We start from the raw sequence: 8,780 nt of genomic DNA on the forward strand, positions 1-8,780 counted from the left end.
CTCAAACAACCACAATGACTTGCACCATCAGTTTATATGAAAATTCATGAACTAATCTGGCTTAAAAATGGCACCTCACCCATAAGACCATGCATCATAACATCACGTTCCCAAGCCTATTCCTCTGCATGGGATCTACACGCTAAAGATAAACACAACCAGGCCACACAAACAGCTGTTTAAAACAGCGACTGTCAACCACGTCTGACTACGAGTGAACAAGTGAAAAGTAATCGGAGGAATATTAGCACCAAAAGAAATCCCTGTATCCTCAGATCATTATTTTTAAAAACAGCACAACCATCTGAAATGAGTCATACATTGTTGGAAGGCTTTGCTTTTTTTTCTCTCCACAACAAGGAGACAAGAGCTTGCAGTGAACAGGGACATACTTCACTAAAACCCGAAGAAAAAAAAATCTGGCACTTTCGTCTAATAAGGGAAAAAGGAAAGAAAAAAAACCCCAAAAACTTTGTTTAAGAGTTTGCCTAATGGATTCTTGGCAGATGTGCTGCGGGGCATTAATCTGGAGCCTACAGTGATGTGGTTGAGCCATAATATATTTCAAACAAGACAATGTTTTGGCTGGAAGAGAAAGCTGAGCTTAGTTTTATGGTGCAGTGCAAAATTAAATTAAAAAATAACACTGATGGCGTGAGCTGGCAAAATAAAAGCAAATCAGGGATGACGTGGGCGTGTGGTAGCTTAGTGGTTAATGTGTTGGGCTACCAATCGGAAGGTTGCGGGATCGATCCCAGGTCCACCACGCTGGCACTATTGGGCCCCTGAGAAAGGCCCTTAACCCTCAATTACTCAGTTGTACAAAAAAAAATGAGATAATGTATGTCGCTCTGGATAAGGGCGTCTGCCAAATGCTGGAAATGGAAATGGATGAGGGACCGTCACAGTGCTCAAAGCGGACCTGTGATAATAGAACGGTATCGTTTTTTGACTCGATCAACTTATATTTTATATTAAGACAGACAGAGAGACAAAGTTAGACACTTTATTCATCCCAGTGAGAAATTCACAAATTCCAGAAGTATCCACAAACTTGGGCAATAAGGAAAACATTTCATTTTTGGTAGAATTCATTCATTCATCTTCTACCGCTTATCCGAACTACCTCGGGTCACGGGGAGCCTGTGCCTATCTCAGGCGTCATCGGGCATCAAGGCAGGATACACCCTGGACGAAGTGCCAACCCATCACAGGGCACACACACACACACACACACTCATTCACTCACGCAATCACACACTAGGGACAATTTTTCCAGAGATGCCAATCAACCTACCATGCATTTGGACCGGGGGAGGAAACCGGAGTACCCGGAGGAAACCCCTGAGGCACGGGGAGAACATGCAAACTCCACACACACAAGGTGGAGGCGGGAATCGAACCCCGACCCTGGAGGTGTGAGGTGAACGTGCTAACCACTAAGCCACCGTGCCCCCTGGTAGAATTTATAGTAATATATTTAAATTTAAGTTTAAAATGTCTGTGCAAATCTGGATGTTAAGGTTTGTTGTGTGCATTGTGTTGTAGGGTTCACAACATGTACATTTGCAGTATAAAACTAACTCTGTATCTACCTAGGAACTGTATATTTATAGGAAACTTTTTTTATTTCTTAAAAAAAGTAAATGTTGAGCTCAAACAAATTTCTGCTCTCAGAGATGCCCCAAGACTTTGTTCACCTCAAAATTTGAAGGTGTTTACCATCTGAAGACCAACAGAACCACCAAAATTCCTTGTTTTATATCCAATTTGCTGCGATAAAATAATGAACTTCTTTATACTGTCCCATGCGAGTAAAATTCTTTCTTCACATATCCCAACTTTGGAAGTTGAGGTCAGAGCACAGGGTCATGATATTATGATACAGCATCCTGGAGCCTAGTAGTTAAGGTGTTGGTCTACCAATCGGAAGGTTGTGAGTTCAGAGCCCAGGTCCACCAAGCTACAACTGCTGGCCCCCTGAGCAAGAGCCCAACAGTGTTGGGGCTTGAACCTTGATCATCTGATCAACAATCCAGAGTTTTAACCACTCGAGCCACCACTGACCATCAATAATAATAATAATTATTATAGCGTCACATCTGTGATCTGAAAAGATCCTCTACGATCAAGGCATGATAATTAATCCCCCTAATAATAATCTGTTTACGTACAACCAGATCACGCCTCAGATAGACTGTTGTTGTAATCCATCACATGGACAGTTCCTGAATAAGAAACTTGCTCTAATTACAGCATGAAGGAGTGTTATGTTAACTGCATGGTGGTGAATCTGCTTCTCCCGGATTTATCCACCTCTATAAGTAATTAGGAAAAGAAATTCAATCAAATAAACCTGTTGTCCGAACAGAGGGATCCTGCGTCCCGATCTCTGACGTCACTGAATGAATGCAGATCGTTTGGAAAATCCTATTAACTATCCAGCGCTAATCTGATCCACTTAAAGCATGCTCATCCCTCAAGCCAAACGCCAGCCTGACAACTAGCTTCTCTTTATTCAAATGAGGAAATAAAACAGAAATGCAGCTCAATAACGTGTCCAGTGTAGCCAAGATCCAAGAAAAAAAAAAAAACAAGACAATGGAGGAAACGTTTAAAGGAGAAATGTAAGTGATGGGGTCAAATATGGTGTATGAACGAATCAGATGTGAGAGCAGATAAGTAACGGCTCAAGGCCAAAATAGAGCCGTGTTACAGCGTTATCTTCCAGCGGAGCCTCATGATGCCACAATGTGCACTCGGTCTGATACTGTTCAAGAGAACACGGATCACAGATAACAAAACAAAACAGCACTTTTCCGTAGACATTTAGAGGACATTCGTGATGTTACATCATTCGTTCCTCACAACTTTCTAATTAGAGGCTCAAGAACGCACAATGGGCTTTTTAAGTCTGTCATTTCATTTTAAATAAATTTGTAAATAAGTACAAATATTTGTAAAGTACAAATACAAATACAAAGTACAAATATTCAGATTTCAATATGAATGAAATGGTTATGTGTAAAAAGACAGCACACACACACACGCACACTCATATGAACACAAACACACCAGTCAATCACAAGGCATGATTGCACATTCGTTCGCACACATGCACATGCTCACACACGCACGCACGCACACACACAAGCGCACACTCTCACACGCACGCACACTCTCACACACTCACGCACACGCATGCACACACACACACACACGGACGCACACTCGTGCATACTCACACTCTCACAAGCACACTGCAGACAAATTAGAGATGCCAATCGGCCCATAACGCATGTCTCTGGACTAGAGAAGGAAACCAGGTTAAAAAGGGGGAGCCTCTGAGGCACAGGAAGCACATACATACACATACCTGGTGGAGGCAGGAATCAAACGCCTGGAAGTGTGAGGCAAATGTGCTACCCACCAAAAATAACTAGAAAACTTTCTTTTCCCTAAACCTTTTTTTTTCAGCTTTTCAGTGTTAAATATAATTGTGCATTTCAGAACTAAAAGAGAACGTCAACACTCATCGTGGCAATCTTGAAGATCTAAAAAAAGGATATCATAAAAGAACACCACAAGGTGGCCAATGCTTCATTTGTTCCTAAGATGTTGGTGAAGAGGAGACAGAAACATACACATGCTTCTCATTCCTTTCATTCTAGCCTTCAAACATGTCACTAAATAAAACATGATTAGATTCTTTAAATGTCAATCGTGACGTCTCATTTTCTGATCGCTTCTGATGGACCTTACTGTCCGCCTCACTCCGTCGTTACCTTTTTAAAAAAGGTCTCTATGTAGAAGAACAGAAAAGTAACTGCAAAAAATAAATAAATAAAGAAATAAGGTATTGTGTAGACGATGCAGGAGCCCACCTAGGTTTGTACTTTCCATACTCGCATACAAAAAAGCAGCTTGATCGACGCCGGTCTCATTGTTGGTTATTTATGGCTGAAGCTAATGAAGCGGAGAACAAAGAAATACTTTTTCGAGGACTATTTTCATCTGGAAGTCAACTCGTCGCAGCACTGGGACACATGCCACAGCTTCCTGTTTATTACACTTCACTCATCAGGACATAATGTGACTCTGTAATCACCGACCAAACACAGGTGAAACAAAGGTTCTGACGTAGTAAATTCCTGCTGATAACGATCTGTGTGTTCACATGCTGACAACATAATGATAAGCTAATGGCTTTAGGAGATTAAGTACACTGTTTAAAGAAAAATATAAAACATAGTGACGCTATTATTCCAAGTCCTTGCTTCATTTTAACTCTGAGAGAGCGATGTCGATCTCGTCCAGCTCTCTCACCGTATGCGCTCTGCTCAAACTGATCATCTTCCAAAGCTTTAACGTTCATGGTGTAGTCAAATTACACTTTCAGCATGCATCATTTCTATTTCATAGAATTAAGACTGGTTCCTCAGGAACTCTCGGTTGCACAATTCCACTTGACAACAAACTGTTGTTTAAAAGGACATTATTCACATTGAGGATGAGGTTCGCTTCTGAGTCTGGTTCCTCTCAAGGTTTCTTCCTCATATCATCTCAAGGAGTTTTTCCTCACCGCTGTCACCTCAGGCTTGATCATTAGGGATAGATGTTAGAAATTGTAAACTTTTTTGTTCTGTTTCTATACTTGTGTAAAGCTGACAATTAACAATATCAATTGTTAAAAGCGCTACACAAACAAATTGAATTTATAGGAAGCAACAGGATATCACATTGTTACGTAAGAGGTTAGGTTCGATTTTTTTTTTTTTCAATTTTATTTTATCCCAGTTAGGATGAAATTGCATTGACTTCTAGACCAGTGAATGTTGGCTTACACAAACTTTACTAAAGAAGCAACAGATGACATCATGTTTAATAAAAGAAAAGGAAAAATTACAGATCCAATAGAGCCAAAAAATTATAGCCTAGCCTAATTGGTAGCCTAGTGGTTAAGGTGTTGGCCTACCAATCAGAAGGTTGTGAGTTTGAATCCCAGGTTCACCAAGCTGCCACTGCTGGGCCCCTGAGCAAGGCCCTTAACCCTCAATTGAATAAAACATACGTTTTCTGGATAAGTGTGTCTGCCAAATGCCATAAACATATTTGGATCTTACACCACTAGTGTAATGATAGATTTTGGTGTTACGTTACAACTAGAGTATTCAAGTAGAAGTGTGTAAAAATTAAAATATCACAATTCACCACAGAAAAGCAAAATCTCTGTATTTTTTTGTATCCAAGACAATGAAAACAAATAATCATGTAGAGTTCAACATGTAGTGAAATGCTTTATTGACTTCAGTAGTCAGGAAAGAAAAAACAAACAAACAAAAAAAACCCGATAAGTATTACAAGAAATTAATTAATAATGAAAATGAAATAATTAATAACAAAATAATAATAAAAAAATAATAATAATTATAGTATAATAATAATTAATAATAAAAATGAATATATATATATATATATATATATATATATATATATATATATATATATATACATACATACATACATACATACATACATACATACACACACACACTCACACACTCACACACTCACACACTCACACACTCACACACTCACACACTCACACTAAGGATCAGAAATGACAGTAAAAAAAAATAGAAATCATGCAGACAGCAAAGGGAATAAAGTATATGGACAAATATAAAAATGCACATACAGTATGATGCTGATGTGAACAGTATATAGCGAAAAACATGTTCTCTAGAAAGGGGGAAAAAAAGTGTGTGTTGAGAAGACGACGCCAGAAAAAGTGCAGCTTCTATGTATTGTCCTGGAAACCTCTATATAGACACAGAACATCACGTCACATCCTCCTCTACTTTAATCAGGCGTATGCACCGGGTTTGAGTTAAGAACTTCAAACTGCTTACACTGACAAAATATGTTCAAAATGAATAACTAGGGGAACGAAAAAAGGAAATGTGTGTCCAGTAGATATTTTAGTTTGTTTCAGGACTGCTAGATGTCACATTTTATGTGTAAGCAAACAAGTAAGACTATTTATTACATTTATTATTAAATTACTCTGGTGTAGAATGTTGTATTGTAACAGGAAATGTAGGTCGTATTGTGATATTCATGCTGTTAATGAGCTGCAGATGAAATTTCTTTTTGTGTTTTTTTTCCCCTGTGAGGCCTGTTGAATTAATGCATATATATACACGACACGAGGAGTACACGAGACATAACCTAGTGTAAAGACCAGAGTTTATTAGAGCGACTATGTTACAATTCAGTGGGATTTCACATGAATCAAATAAGAAAAAAGTGAGAAAGTTTGTCTAATTAAAAATGTTTGCTAGTGAAACAGTCTAAAAAAGAGTCTACATAAAGGGGTTGTAAAGAGTGTGTGTGATTCAGACAGGCGTTAACAGAACTATTTAAAGGAGGATAACGGATGTATAAAGGAGATCTATAAACCACATGTGGTGACGTTTCCACCATTTTGCTGGGGGTATATTTTACTACCACCGCTGACCTAAATAATAGAACTTAGGGGATTTTTAAATGTTATAGTGTTTCTCACACACGCGCTCTCACACACACACGCGCGCTCTCACACACACACGCGCGCTCTCACACACACACGCGCGCTCTCACACACACACGCGCGCGCTCTCACACACACACGCGCGCGCTCTCACACACACACGCGCGCGCTCTCACACACACGCGCTCTCACACACACGCGCTCTCACGCTCTGACACACGCGCTCTCACGCACACGCGCGCTCTCACACACACACACACACACGCGCTCTCACACACACACATACTCGCGCTCTCTCACACACACACATACTCGCGCTCTCTCACACACACACAGACTCGCGCTCTCTCACACACACACAGACTCTCACACACACAGACTCTCACACACACAGACTCTCACACACACAGACTCTCACACACACAGACTCTCACACACACAGACTCTCACACACACAGACTCTCACACACACAGACTCTCACACACACAGACTCTCACACACACAGACTCTCACACACACAGACTCTCACACACACAGACTCTCACACACACAGACTCTCACACACACAGACTCTCACACACACACAAATTCCCACACACACACACACACAGATTCCCCCACACACACAGATTCCCACACACACACACAGATTCCCACACACACACACAGATTCCCACACACACACACAGATTCCCACACACACACACAGATTCCCACACACACACACAGATTCCCACACACACACACAGATTCCCACACACACACACAGATTCCCACACACACACACAGATTCCCACACACACACACAGATTCCCACACACACACACAGATTCCCACACACACACACAGATTCCCACACACACACACAGATTCCCACACACACACACAGATTCCCACACACACACACAGATTCCCACACACACACACAGATTCCCACACACACACACAGATTCCCACACACACACACAGATTCCCACACACACACACACAGTCTCTTATACACACACACACTCTCACACACGCACGCTTACACACTCATACACACTCTCTCTTACACACAAACACGCTCTCTTACACACACAGACTCCCTCTCTCTCTCTCTCACACACACACACACACACACACTCACACACAGATACACACATAGATACACAAACTGATACAGCTTTATTTTGTAAAGCTACCACAGCTATGCATTTTATTGTCATCTGTTTAAACCTAAAGTGCCGATCTTCAAGTTGGTACAAAGGAACATTAAAATAAAAACAAAATATATTAAATTGCATCTTATTTAAGTGTTTATAACAATGCACAGTTTTTTATTTTAATTTTCTTAAAGAAAACATACATGTAAAACACCACCAATGACAACTGTATAGGACTCAAGTCGAATGTAGCAGGTACACTGGTACTGCCTAGAGATATAAAGCAAAAAATAAAGATGGAAAACAAAAGTTGAACTTTTTGATAACTGAACTGTGTTTGTTATCCAACAATGCACACTGTTACAAAGAAGCTTTACAGGAATCAAATTTTTAAATTTCAATTTATTTTTTAGCTCTAACGAAGAGGCCTGTGGAAACGATGGTAAGAAAAAAGACGATATGAGGAAGGAACCTGGAGAGGAACCGGACACAAAAGGGAAGCCATTGTCATCTGGGTGACACGAGAGAGTGTGATTGTACATTTCCCTTTTAAAACTGTGTACTATATGATCAAGTCAAGAGACTTTTATTGTCATTTTAACCATTTACTATTCGACACGACGTGTTTAGTCCCATTGCTTAAATATAATACTTTATAGTTATAGTTCCAATCGACACCAAGATCCTCATAAGATTTCACAATCTAACTGGTTTATGTTAATAACTGTGACTTCATCATTCAGTGTAATCATTAGGATACTTGTGTAAATAAAGTTTATTATAACCAATGAATTCAGGTTTTGTCAAGAAATTGTTTTTTTGTGCAAAACTATATTTAATATATTTTTTCCCCTCCATCTGATGAACATATATTTTTTTCCAGTTGACAATCCCAGACCTAAATAGTACACAATTCTCTCTCTCTCTCTCTCTCTCTCTCTCTCTCTCTCTCTCTCGCAGTCTGGCCTCTCCCTCTCTCTCTCTCTCTCTCTCTCTCTCTCTCTCTCTCTCGCAGTCTGGCCTCTCTCTCTCTCTCTCTCTCTCTCTCTCTCTCGCAGTCTGGCCTCTCTCTCTCTCTCTCTCTCTCTCTCTCTCTCTCTCT

At 40.1% G+C, this 8,780-nt stretch overlaps 1 protein-coding gene across 7 annotated transcripts in view; it reads right to left on the reverse strand.

Moving 5' to 3' along the window:
* Positions 1-8,780, reverse strand: part of LOC132850380 (hyccin 2-like) — a 75,561-nt gene that overhangs the window by 43,645 nt on the left and 23,136 nt on the right. The gene's annotated exons all lie outside the window — the stretch shown is intronic.

The sequence above is a fragment of the Tachysurus vachellii genome, chromosome 8 (assembly GCF_030014155.1).
Source record: "Tachysurus vachellii isolate PV-2020 chromosome 8, HZAU_Pvac_v1, whole genome shotgun sequence".
In the NCBI taxonomy this organism is placed as follows: domain Eukaryota; kingdom Metazoa; phylum Chordata; class Actinopteri; order Siluriformes; family Bagridae; genus Tachysurus; species Tachysurus vachellii.